We start from the raw sequence: 14,453 nt of genomic DNA, 5'->3' as shown, positions 1-14,453 counted from the left end.
GCGCGGCGTTATGATGTCACGTTCGTGCCGCGGATGTAAACAAAGTTGCGATCGCGGCTACTAAAGCATGAGATTGTGAATTTTTTTATTTTATTTTTATGATCTCATGCTTTCCAGCCTGGAAGAGAGATGTGGGGGGAGGGGAAGGTCTTATTGACGCCGCATTTCTCCATAAAGAGGACCTGTCATACACCATTCCTACAAGGGATGTTTACATTCCTTGTAATAAGAATAAAAAAAAAAAATGTTAAAGAGAAAGTGTAAAATAAAAATTTAAACACCCCTGTCCCCGGTAGCTCACACTCAGAAGCACAGTTCTCAAAAAAACACAATGGTGTGGCGGTTCGTTTTTTTTTTTTTAAATCCAATTGGCGGTTTGTTTAAGCGCAAACATAATCAAGTGGTTGTAAACCTCAGACATGAAATATGAACCAAGCATATTCCTCTATTAGTGTGTACTTGTCTCAGTCCAGCGCACTAATAGCCAGATTCAGAAAGACTGGCTTAACTTTGTGCAGGCGTAGCGTATCGCATATACGCCAAGCCGCTGTAAGTCAGAGAGGCAAGTGCTGTATTAATAAAGCACTTGCGTCTTAAGTTTCGGCGGCGTAGCGTAAATGGGCCGGCGTAAGCGCGCCTAATTCAAATTGTGAAGAGGTGGGCGTGTTTTATGTAAATAACCCATGACCCCGCGTAAATGACGTTTTGAACGAATTGCGCATGCGCCGTCCGTGGACGTATGCCAGTGCGCATGCTCCAAATTACGCCGCAAGGACTTATTGGTTTCGACGTGAACGTAAATTACGTCCAGCCCCATTCACGAACGACTTGCGCAAACGACGTCAATTTTTCAAAATTCGACGCGGGAACGACGTCCATACTTAACATTGGCTAGGCCAGCTATTTGTTGGACTAACTTTACGCCTGAAAACGCCTTACGTAAACGGCGTATCTTTACTGCGACGGGCAAGCGTACGTTCGTGAATAGGCGTATCTCGCTGATTTACGCATTCTAGGCGTAAATCAGCGTACACGCCCCTAGCGGCCAGCCTAAATAGAAGGCTAAGATACGACGGCGCAGGCGGTCGTATCTTGGCTAGATTTAAGTGTATCTCAATTTGAGAATACACTTAAATTTACGACGGCGCAGATTCAGAGTTACGACGGCGTATCTACTGATAGGCCGGCTTAACTCTTTCTGAATCTGGCTATAAGTAGGGTTGTCGCGATACCGATACCAGTATCGGTATCGGGACCGATACCGAGTATTTGCGGGAGTACTTGTACTCCCGCAAATACCCCCGATACCTAAATAGAATACTTGCTGGATATAGGGGGGCCATGGCTGGATTTATGGGGGACATGGCTGCTTATAGGGGGGGCATGGCTGGATATGAGGGGGACATGGCTGGATATAGGGGGGACATGGCTGGATATAGGGGGGACATGGCTGCATATAGGGGGGGACATGGCTGCATATGTGGGGGGACATGGCTGCATATGGGGGGGACATGGCTGCATATGTGGGGGGACATGGCTGCATATGTGGGGGGACATGGCTGCATATGTGGGGGGACATGGCTGCATATGTGGGGGGACATGGCTGCATTTGTGGGGGGACATGGCTGCATTTGTGGGGGGACATGGCTGCATTTGTGGGGACACATGGCTGCATTTGTGGGGGAACATGGCTGCATTTGTGGGGGGACATGGCTGCATATGTGGGGGGACATGGCTGCATATGTGGGGGGACATGGCTGCATATGTGGGGGGACATGGCTGCATATGTGGGGGGACATGGCTGCATTTGTGGGGGGACATGGCTGCATTTGGGGACACATTTAAAGAAAAGTATCGGTATTCGGTATCGGCGAGTACTTGAAAAAAAGTATCGGTACTCGTACTCAGTCCTAAAAAAGTGGTATCGGGACAACCCTAGCTATAAGCGTCATTTCTGACTGCTGCCTCCTTCCTCTGCCATCTGCATGAGTCACTTTTGACAAGTTTTCCTGACACCAAGAGATAAAAAGGTGACTGGGGTGGGAGCTCCAGCACACAGCCTGTGATTGACAGCCTCAGCTCTTTTCCTGTGTGCTGTATGAAATGGAGCGTGTCTCTTCTCTCCAATCGGCTCCCAGGGATCACCTCAGTGAGCTCTTCAGTGTGTAATTTCAGCTCTCCGCCCCCTTTTTTCTGACAGCTCAGACAAGCCTTATAGATTATGGGCTTTGAACTGGATGTAGAGAAGACAACTAATGTAGGAGGATTTATTGTTCATCTCTCTGCATTACTCGAGGCTAGTCACTCCAGTGGATATATGTAAGAATTTACAATCACTTTTACTTCTGAGACTGTAACCCCTATAATTCTAGCGGTTCAATTTCACCTCTAGAACCGCTAGCAATTTATTGCCAAGTTAGTGGCTGATTGCTAAACGGATAAAAAAAAATGGTGCAAGAGCCGCACAATTAGCGTGTTGTGGTGATCATCATTTGCAGACTTTGTGCCGTAAATTACTACTTTTGCAGATTACACAATAGGTTGCTAATTGTTCTGTCTGCTTAACGAATCGTAGCGACTTGTATCTCCAGCAATGGTGGTAGTGTGGTTGGGCTGCTAAAGATTGCCACAGTTCTTATTCTTACTTTCCCTTTCAATAAATGTTTCTTACCGTATTTTTCGGCGTATAACACGCACCGGCGTATAACACGCACCCCAAGCTTAGAAGGGAAGTTTAACCACTTAAGGACCGCCTCCTGCACATATACGTTGGCAGAATGGCACGGCTGGGCACAAGCGCGTACCTGTACGTCCTCTTTAAGTGCCCAGACGTGGGTCGCGGTCCGGTCCGGAGCTCCGTGACCGCAGGATCCCGATCGCCGCTGGAGTCCCGCGATTGGTCCTCCGGAGCTGAAGAACGGGGAGAGCTGTGTGTAAACAAACCTTCCCGTTCTTCACTGTGGCGCCGTCATTGATCGTCATCTTCACTGTGGCGCCGTCATTGATTCATCCCCCTGCGGATGCCCACACTGGACCACCAGGGAAGCTGCCAGGACTGTCCCCCATGGCCATCCACATATGCAAATTTATGCCCAATATATGCCAATCAGTGCCCACATATGGGCACTGACTGGCACAATTATGGATCACATCAGATCAGTGATGTCCAGCAATGCCACCCATCAGTGCCCATCCGTACCACCTATCAGTGCCACCCATAAGTACCCATCAGTGCCTCCTATGGATGCCCATGAGTGCTGCATACCAGTGCCACCTCATTGGTGCCGCCTTATCAGTACCCGTCAGTGCCACCCATAAGTACCCATCAGTGCCACCCATAAGTACCCATCAGTGCCACCCATAAGAGCCCATCAGTTCCGCCTATGGATGCCCATTGGTGCCGCCTTATCAGTGCCCGTCAGTGCAGCCATATCAGTGCCCGTCATTGAAGAAGAAAACTTACTTATTTACAATTTTTTTTTTTTTTAACAGAAACAAAGAAACTTTTTTATTTTTTAAAAAATGTGGGTCTTTTTTAATTTGTTGCGCAAAAAACTAAAAATCTCAGAGGTGATCAAATTCCACCAAAAGAAAGCTCTATTTGTGGGAACAAAATGATAAAAAAAATTAGTTTGGGTACAGTGTAGCACGACCGCGCAATTGTCATTCAAACTGCGACAGCGCTGAAAGCTGAACATCGGCCTGGGCAGGAAGGGGGTGTAAGTGCCCCCCGGTATTGAAGTGGTTAACGATTAGCACCATGTGGGGTGATCGCACCCTTGATTCATATTTATAGACACCCTAAGGGCCCTTTCACACTGGTGCGTTTTTGCCGCGTTTTCGCTGTAAAAATAGCGCTATTAAAACGCTCCCCATGCCCCTCTCCATTGAAATGAATTAAAAAACGCTGTAAAAACGGAGTGTTAAAATCGCGGTAAAACACAGCGATTTTACCGCGTTTTTACCACATTTTTAATTCATTTCAATGGAGAGGGGCATGGGGAGCGTTTTAATAGCGCTATTTTTACCGCAAAAACACACCAGTGTGAAAGGGCCCTAAAGCCTCCACAATAAAGATTGTTTTTATTTATTTTTTTCACAAACATCTTGGCTTTGTTGTGGATCTGGAAAGCTTGAAGTCTGATGAAACCTTGAGTGAGGAGAGCGTGTGCCATTTCCTCTGGCACATGACCTGGGGGCTGGGGGGGCTCCTCGGAACACCTCGTCTGGTCCTGGTATCAGCTGTTTTGGTAATTAACCACTTGCTTACTGGGCACATATACCCCCCTCCTGCCCAGGTGAAATTTCAGCTTTCGGCACTGCATCGCTTTAACTAACAATTGCGCGGTCGTGCGACGTGGCTCCCAAACAAAATTGGCGTCCTTTTTTCCCCACAAGTAGAGCTTTCTTTTGGTGGTATTTGATCGCCTGTGCGGTTTTTATTTTTTGCGCTATAAACAAAAAAGTGAGACAATTTTGAAAAAAATACAACATTTTTTACTTCTTGCTATAATAAATATCCCAATTTAAAAAAAAAAAACATTTTTTTTTCTCAGTTTAGGCCGATACGTATTCTTCTACATATTTTTGGTAAAAAAAAAAAAAAAAAAATCGCAATAAGCGACTGGTTTGCGCAAAAGTTATAGCGCTTACAAAATAGGGGACAGAATTATTATTTTTAAATTTTTTTTTTTTACTAGAAATGGCGGCGATCTGCGATTTTTAATGGGACTGCGACGTTATGGCGGACACATCGGACACATTTTTGGCGCCATTCACATTTATACTGCGATCAGTGCTATAAATATGCACTAATTACAGTATAAATGTGACTGGCATTGAAGAGGTTAACACTAGGGGGTGAGGAAGGGGTTAAATGTGTGTCCTATATAGTGTTCTAACTGTAGGTGGAGGGAGGGGTGACCGATCTGTGTCTCTATGTGCAAGAGACACAGATCGGTCTCCTCTCCAGAGACAGCACCGCTGCCTCTGTTTAAAACGGCAATGAGAGATGATCTCATATGTTTACATATGAGATCATCTCTCATTGGCCGCACAGATCGCATCGCGAACGGCCACTCTGATTGGCCGTACGCGGCGATCTGTAATTGGCTGTGTCCGAGGGACACGGCCAACACAGATTTTCCCCGCAGCGCGCTCTGGGGCGCGCGCGGGGACCGCCCTAAGGGGCGGACGTCAATTGACGGCAGTTTGGAGATTGGGATCCGCACTGTAGCCGTCAATTGATGGCAGGCGGATCCCAAGTGGTTAAGATGGGCACCGGTAGGGTTGGAAGGGTGGGAAAGTAAGAAAAAAAAAAGTAGCCAGCCTTTTTATTCCTTCCCTACAATTCACATCATTGCACACCCCAAGGCCGTCAGAATCTGATGGGGTTGGCGACACATGGAATTGAGTGTTCTTCTCACTCCGTGGACAGAGGCCCACATTATGCTCTTCCATCTGTGGGGCAATTTAGCATGACAACCGACAACCTTTATTTTTTTTAGTAGACATAGGATTTCCTATAGTAATACAAGGATCTGTGGCCATTGCTGGAAGTCAGAAAATAGATCTTCAACCCATCCAAGTAACAGAACTGATCCATTCTAGAAATGAAAGTCATAATAGTGACTCAGATGTTCACTATTATCCTTTACTGTATCATCTTTAACATTGATTGCTAGTATCAGGGGTTGACAAATTTGCTTGGAATCTAGGAGCCAGCTAAAAAAGTTAGGAGCCAGAAAACGCGCCCCTGTCCCGACAAGATGCTTGCGCGCAGAAGCGAACACATATGTGAGCGGCACCCGCATATGTTAAAGGTGTTCAAACCACACATGTGAGGTATCGCCGCGATTGGTAGAGCGAGAGCAATAATTCTAGCCCTAGACCTCCTCTGTAACTCAAAACATGCAACCTGTAGAATTTTTTTAAACAACGCCTATGGAGATTTTAAAGGGTAAAAGTTTGACGCCATTCCACGAGCGGACGTAATTTTGAAGCGTGACATGTTGGGTATGAATTTACTCGGCGTAACATTATCTTTCATAATATTAAAAAAAAATGGGGATAACTTTACTGTCGTCTTATTTTTTTTAATTAAAAAAAGTGTAATTTTTTCCCAAAAAAGTGCGCTTGCAAGACCGCTGCGCAAATACGGCGTGACAGAAAGTATTGCAACGATCACCATTTTATTCTCTAGGGTGTTAGGATAAAAAATATATATAAATGTTTGGGGGTTCTAATTAGAGGGAAGAAGATGGCAGTGAAAATAGTGAAAAATTACATTAGAATTGCTGTTTAAGTTGTAATGCTTAACTTGTAATACCAACGGCCACCACCAGATGGCGCCAGCTCACACATCTGGTGGTAACTTGTAATACCAACAGCTCACCACCAGATGGCTCCAGCTCACAAGCCAAGTCGCCAGGACCCTATTTCTAGTTGCCATGGCGACCTGGCGCCCGGGATTTGTTGAGCCCTGGCTAGTAGGGTTGTCCCGATACCACTTTTTTTAGGACCGAGTACAAGTACCGATACTTTTTTTTCATGTACTCGCCGATACCGATTACCGATCCCAGATATGCAGCCATGTCCCCCCAGATATGCAGCCATGTCCCCCCAGAGATGCAGCCATGTCCCCCCAGAGATGCAGCCATGTCCCCCCAGAGATGCAGCCATGTCCCCCCAGAGAAAGCCAAGCCAAGCCCTCCCCCCCGCGCCGCCTAGTTGATCAGCGCGGGGAACGTTAAACCTTTATTTGAATAGCTGTGTTCCCCCGCCGCGCCACGTCATATATAGCCCCTCCCCCTTGTCCGGGCACTTTGATAGACAGATCACCCATCCAATCCTGGGATGGGTGATCTGTCTATCAAACTTGGCTTTCTCTTCGAGGACTTCTCGGCTCCGCTCTCCGCCCCCTCCCCACCACCTCTCCGCCCCCTCTCCACCCGCTCTCTAGATGAAAAAAAAGGTATCGGGTCTGGCATCAGGAGAATTTGCGTGAGTACAAGTACTCGCGCAAATGCTCAGTATCGGTCCCGATACTAGTATCGGTATCGGGACAACCCTAATTGCTAGCATTACCAACCATAAAGTCAGTAAACTCCTACCATAACCAATCTTATTCATATTAAAACCAATCATTTATTGTTGTGCCAAATTCTCTGAGTTACAAACAATACACCATCTTGAAATTCATGTGACTTTTAAGGCAGGGTTCGACAAACCCCGGGCGCCAGGTCGCAATTGCGACTAGAATTAGTGACCTGGCACCTGGGGCGGTACAGCTGGGATATCCCGTGTCTCCGTGCTCCCCCACCTCTCCTGCCACCGGCCGGTAATTGAGGCTGCGGCTTTGTGGCCTTTGGTATGACAAGACAACCAGCAATGCTAATGGAGCTTCCCCTGTCTGTTTTTTCACTGCCATCTTCTTCCCTCTAATTAGATCCCCCAAACATTATATATATTTTTTATTCTAACACCCTAGAGAATAAAATGGCGGTCGTTGCAATACTTTCTGTCACACCGTAGTTGCGCAGCGGTCTTACAAGCGCACTTTTTTTGGGGAAAAAAGTACACTTTTTTTTTTTTAACCACTTCCATACAGGGCACTTTTACACCTTCCCGCCCAGAACCAATTTTTTGCTTTCAGCGCTGTTGCACTTTGAATGACAATTGCGCGGTCATGCTACACTGTACCCAAATTTTTATCATTTTGTACCCACAAATAGAGCTTTCTTTTGGTGGTATTTGATCACCTCTGCGGTTTTTATTTTCTGCAAAAAAAATAAAAAAATTACTGAAAATTTTAAAAATTTTTTTTTTTTGTTTCAGTTATAAAACATTGTAAATAAGTAAATAAGAGTTTTCTCATTCACGGATGGGCACTGATGGTACTGCACTGACGGGCACTGATGTGGTGGCATTGATGGGCACTAATATGCGGCACTGATGGGCGGCACGGATAGGTGGCACGGATAGGCGGCATGGATGGGCACGAATAGGCGGTATGGGTGGGCACTGATAGGTGGCACGGATGGGCATAGATGGGCACTGATAGGTGGCACTAACGTACTAATGTATGTGTTGTACTAATGGATGCCAATCAGTGCCAAACAATAATGCCTGCCAATCAGTGATGCCCACCCTAGACCACCAGGGATGACAATCACAAATAATGGATGCCAATCAGTGCCCACAAAGGGCATCTCTGATTGGCAGGCATTATTGTTTGGAACTGATTGGCATCCATTATTTGTGATTGTCATCCCTGGTGGTCTAGGGTGGCATACCTGTGGTGGGCATCCCTGGTGGTCTAGTGGCATCCCTGGTGGTCCAGTGTGGGCATCCTCGGGGGGGCTGTGCTGATATTCGATCAGCACAAACCCCCCCCCCCTGTCAGAGGAGCAGCCGATCGGCTCTCCTCTACTCGCGTCTGACTGACGCGAGTGAGGAAAAGCCGATTACCGGCTTTTCCTGTTTACCTTGTGATCAGCCGTGATTGGACACAGCTGATCACGTGGTAAAAAGTGGTAAAGAGTCTCCGTCATATGACGTCCACTCAGGATATTGAAACCACTTTGCCGACGTCTTTTTGCATAAGGCGGGCGGCAAGTGGTTAATTAAAAAAGAAGAGACCAGTAACGTCAGCCCAATTTTTTTTTTTATATTGCGAAAGATAATGTTGCGCCGATTAAATTGATACCCGACATGTTGCGCTTCAAAATTGCGTCCGCTTGTGGAATGGCGACTAACTTTTACCCTTTTTAAAATCTCCATAGGTGACATTTAAAAAATTCTACAGGTTGCATGTTTTGAGTTACAGAGGAGGTCTAGGGCTAGAATTATTGCTCTCGCTCTAACGATTGCGGCGATACCTCACATGTGTGGTTTGAACACCGCTTTCATATGCGGGCGCTGCTCACGTATGCGTTCGCTTCTGCGCGCGGGTTCGTCGGGACGGGACTCCTAACTTTTTTTTAGCTGGCTCCTAGATTCCAAGCAAATTGGTCAGGCCCTGGTGTATTGTGTATATCCTTCCTTATCTACAACGCCATGGCCATTAAGCCCATATATTAGCCATTAGACTGTGGCATACCGGTACTTAAGAAGCAATGGCACCTTGCCTACACCGGTACCCCCCGTCTCTCACCCATCCCCATGCTTATTCATAAAGTGCATTTGCATGTACACCAGCATCACGCCTGACAAACGTTCACACACGCATTCCACGGCTCCCCAAAAAATCAGGAACGTCTTGCACCTGTTCCCCGCCGCACGCCCGCCCACGCCGAAACATTACTTCGCATCTTGCTGCGTTGCACAAAGGCTTATTGATGTGTGCAGTAATTATAGAGTGCGTGACGATTGTTAATAGCTGGGGCACAGCGCACTCTCCGCTGACACAGCAGGGGTTAAATATGCATTCCACCGAGACAGAGCAGGGGGCAAAAAATGTAATTCTTTACTTCAAGACAATCCATCAAAATTGACAGTGACTTTAACAACAATTTGTGGCGTGCCGGGGACGCGGAAAGGGAGCAGCCTTGCTCTGTGTGAGCCAAGACCTGTGAGCGGGTTTCATATTCCTGGTAATCATCTTTATTTGTCATGTTGCATTGACAGGCAGAACGCGTTGTGGAATTATAGCGCCGAACTGAACTCCTTTTATCACGAAACTTACCGCCGCCGCCTTATCACATGTCCCAGAAGCTTGGTCACCACTTCTTGGTTTGTATGGCTGGGATAGGTGGAGAATCTAAACCCCCGTACACACGACCGGATTTCCTGCCAGGAAAACTGCAGGGAGAGCTTTTGGACAGGAAAACGGACATGTGTATGCTTCCTCGCAGTTTTCCCGGCGGGAAAATGGAGAACCCGCTTTCTATCCCCCCCCCCCCCGGGATTCCTGGCATACACATGGCCGGGATTCCCGGCCAAAGCTCTCCCTGCAGTTTTTCCAACCGGAAAACCTCTCGTGTGTACAAGAGGAAAGTTTTCCCGTTGGGATTCCCGACCGTGTGTACAGGGCTTAAAGGGGATGTAAAGGTACAATTTGTTTTCCCTAAATACCTTCCTTTACCTTAGTGCCGTCCTCCTTCACTTACCTCATCCTTCCATTTTGCTTTTAAATGTCCTTATTTCTTCTGAGAAATCCTCACTTACTGACTAACCACTTAACGCCCGCCGCACGCCTATTTACGTCCACAGAATGGCACGTACAGGCAGATGGGCGTATATATACGTCCCTGCCTTCTAGCGGGTCGGGGGTCCGATCGGGACCCCCTCCGCTGCGGGCGGCTTACCTCCGGGAGCGATCCGACTCGAGGGGACGACTGTTCGTTTCTGTCCGCCCCCTCGTGATCGCTTCCAGCCAATCCTGTGAGCCGCCGCCGTGTCACTTCCTCTGCCTGTAAAATGTAAACACTGGCAGAGGAAGTGATGCAGCTCTCATCTCGGCGGTATTTTAAAACCGCCGAGATGAGAGAGGAGTCACAGTAAGTCGCACCTAACACTACACTGACACCAGTACACATAGGCACACTTAACCCCTTCCGATCACCCCCCCACCCCCGTCACACTGTCACTTAATGCAGTGATCATATATGTACTGATCACTGCATTTAGTGTCAGTGTGACAGTTAGTGTGACAGGCAGTTAGTGTTAGGTTCAGGGTAGCCCCATACCCCCCCTAATAAAGTTTTAACCCCTTGATCACCGCCCTAGTTACCCCTTTCACTCCCTATTGCCAGTGTCACTAAGCGATCATTTTTCTGATCGCTGTATTAGTGTCACTGTTGCCGCTAGGAAGCTATTTTTTTTTTTATTGCGATTTTTTTTTTTTTTTTACTAAAGACATGTGGCTGAATACATTTTGGCCTAAATGTTTGACTGAAATTTAGTTTATTCAATTTTTCTTATAACAAAAAGTAAAAAATATTGGTTTTTTTTCAAAAATGTTGCTCTATTTTTGTTTATAGCGCAAAAAATAAAAATCGCAGATGCAATCAAATACCATTAAAAAAAGCTCCTATTTGTGGGAAGAAAAGGACGCAAATTTTGTTTGGGAGCCACGTCGCACGACCGCGCAATTGTCTGTTAAAGCGACGCAGTGCCGAATTGTAAAAACGCCTCTGGGCATTTAGCAGCATATTGGTCCGGGGCTTAAGTGGCTAAATGACACACAAGTCGACTCTATTTAGTAATTAGGTGACTTCTAAAGGTAATTGGTTCCACTAGATTTTAGTTAGGGGTATCAGAGTAAAGGGGCTGAATACAAATGCCCCTCCCCCACACTTTTCACATATTTGAATGCCACTTTGTGTTTTTCTATCACATAAAATCCCAATAAAATACATTTAGGTTTTTGGTTGTAACATGACAAAATATTGAAAATGTCAAGGGGTATTAATACTTTTTCAAGGCCCTGTACACCTGCTCTGTGCAGTTGGTTTTGCACAGAGCAGCCCGGATCCTCCTCTTCTCGGGTCCCTCTTCGCTGCTCCTGGCCCCTGCCTCCTGTCGAGTGTCCCCGCACAGTAAGCAGCTTGTTATTGGGGCACCCAAGCCAAGCTGCAGCTCTGTGTGTCAATTTAAACACAGACTTACCGTTCGGCCCCACCCCCTCTCTCTCCTGATTGGCTAACTGATTGAACTTTGACAGCCGCAGGAGCCAATGGCGCTGCTACTGTGTCTCAGCCAATCAGGAGGGAGAGTCCCGGACAGCCAGGGGACTTGTGGGCATCACTGGACAGACGGGACTCGGATAAGTATTAGGGGCTGCTGGGGAGGCTGCTACACACAACTCCTTTACCCTACGTTCACACCTATGCGTTTTTATTGCATTTTGCAGTTTGCAGAAACGCGTTATAGTCCATTTAACATGGTTTCCTATGGTGCTGCTAGTTCACATCTGTGTCTTGCGACTGGTGCATTTTTGGAAAGGGTCGGGGACTTTTTTTCCCGTGATTTGCAGATAATAGACTTCAGTGGAGCTGCACCAGAAACGCAAGTGGCGCATTTTTGATGCGATTTTTTTCTTATGTGTTTTGCGTTCTGCAATTCCTATTTTACCACTGTATATAGCTGGTTGCTAAGCAGGGGAATGGGAAGCCGGCCGCCGCGTCCTTAACAACCGATGAGTCATCGGCTTTCAGCAGGGTTTAAAAAAAAAAACGTGAGGTTCCCCCCCAAGTCCATACCAGGCCCTTCAGGTTTAATATGGATTTGGAGGGGACCCCCATGCCAACATTTAAAAAAAAAAATGGCGTGGGGTCCCCCCAAAAATCCATACCAGACCCTTATCCGAGCATGCCATCCGGCAGGTCAGGAAAGGGAGATGAGATGCGAGCGCCCCCTCCCCCCCCTCCACCACCATACCAGGTAATATGCCCTCAACATGGAGGGGGGTGATGGGTGCTTTTGGGCAGGGCGCTCTGCGCCCCCCACCTCAAAGCACCTTGTCCTGATCAACATGGGGGCAAGGGCCTCTTCCCGACAACCCTAGCCAGTGGTTGTCGGGATCTGCGGGCGGGGGGCTTTTCGCAATCTGGAAGGGAAAGGGGTCTCCAGTGAATGGGTATCGGGTACATTGTTCCCCTACCCATTCACCAAAAAGCAGTGAAATGTAATAAAAACACAAGAGCCGGTTTTTGACAAGTCCTTTATTAATGGCTCTGTCTTCTCTAGCCATCTTTTTCCGCCGTCTTCTCCTTCCCGCCGTCTTCTCCTTCCTGCCGTCTCCTCCTTGAGCTGTCTCTTCTCGCTGTCTTCTCCTTCCCGCCGTCTTCTCCTTCCCGCCGTCTTCTCCTTCCCGCCGTCTTCTCCTCGAGCTGTCTCTTCCTGCTGTCTTCTTTTTCCCGCCGTCTTCTCCTCGAGCTGTCTCTTCCCGCTGTCTTCTCCTTCCCATCGTCTCCTCCTCCAGCTGTCTCTTCCTCGAGCTGTCTCTTCCTGTTGTCTTCTCCTCCAGCTGTCTCTTCCCACCGCCACTCTGTCTCTTTCCACTGCTGTTTTCTTCCTCGCCACCAGTTACCTGCAAAAAAAAAAAGACACTCTTGTCACAAGGGGTGGGCTCTCCGGATGATGTCATTGGATGGCCATGCCCCTTGGCTATAGAAGAGTCGGCAGAGAGTGGGCGACCAAAAAAAAAAACAGATGAAGACCTCAACAGAACAAGAGCGGCTTTTTTAATTTTATTTAGCGGGTAACTAGCGGGGAGGAAGAAGACAGCAGCGGGAAGAGACAGTTCGAGGAGAAGAGACAGCTAGAGAAGACAGAGCTATTAATAATGGACTTGTCAAAAACTGACTCTTGTTTACATTTTACTGCTTTTTTGGTGAATAGGTAGGGGTACAATGTACCGCTACCCATTCACATAGGGGGAGCTGGGATTTGGGGGCTGCCTTCTTAAAGTGGAGTTTCCAGATTACGATAAGGCCCCCCACCGGCAGACCCTGACAACCGTTGGGAAGAGGCTCTTGTCCTCATCAATATGGGGGCAAGGTGCTTTGGGGTGGAGGAGCCCCCTGCACCAAAGCTCCCACATCCCCCCATGTTGAGGGCAGGCGGCCTGGTATGGTTTGGGGGGGGGGGGGGGTGCGCTCGCTTGTCCCCTTCTATTCTTGACCTGCCGAGCGGCATGGTCGGATAAGGGGCTGGCATGGATTTTCTTATTTTTTTTTTTTGTCGTAGGAGTCCCCTCCGAATCCATACTAGACCTAAAGGGTCTGGTATGGACCTGGGTGGGAACCCCATGCCGTTTTTTTTTTGTGTGAATTATTTTGCCGGCAAATTATTATAATTTTTTTTCATACATTCAGCTTTCAGCGGGGAACCCCGCTGACAGTTGATGACTCATCGGTTGTTAAGATTGCGGCGGCCGGCTTTCCGGGCCCCCTCCTTAGCAACCATGTATATACAGTGTGTTTTACAGTGCGTTTAAAGGGGGGGGATACGCAAAATGCATGAAGATGGATGCAAAAAAAACACTGGTTTAAAAATGCAATGAAAAACGCCTCAAGCGCAGCCGCATAGATGTGAACCTAGACTAAAGTCTTTAGAACCCCTTTAAAATACACCTATGATAACAACTATAGACCCTTCATTTCTTTGTAAGTGGGCAAGCTTACAAAATCTGCAGGGGATCAAATAGAGTAACCAATGTACGCTACGCCAACGCTGCGCAGAGAGGCAAGCAATGCATTCAGCAAGCCAGTGCTCCCAACGCTGCGCCAGCGTGGCGTGGGATTCGAAGGCGTACGCCGGCGTAGGTGGAAGTCGGCGTGACCCATGCAAATGAGGCGTGACCCCATGCAAATGATGGGCCGAGCGCCAGACAGATACGTATCACGAACTGCGCATGCGCCGTGACGTGGACACATCCCCCTGCACTTGCTCACAACCAGGTCGGAACAACTGCCTAAACTACGCCGGATCACTGCGTACGGCGTGAA

General features: G+C 47.7%; 1 protein-coding gene across 1 annotated transcript in view; it reads left to right on the top strand.

Annotated features, from left to right (window-relative positions):
- Positions 1–14,453, top strand: part of MAP2K5 (mitogen-activated protein kinase kinase 5) — a 247,457-nt gene that overhangs the window by 27,979 nt on the left and 205,025 nt on the right. The gene's annotated exons all lie outside the window — the stretch shown is intronic.

The sequence above is a fragment of the Rana temporaria genome, chromosome 3, assembly GCF_905171775.1.
Source record: "Rana temporaria chromosome 3, aRanTem1.1, whole genome shotgun sequence".
Taxonomy (NCBI): Eukaryota; Metazoa; Chordata; class Amphibia; order Anura; family Ranidae; genus Rana; species Rana temporaria.
The sequence above is the reverse complement of the archived record's forward strand: the minus strand, read 5'-3'. Positions and strand labels throughout refer to the sequence as shown.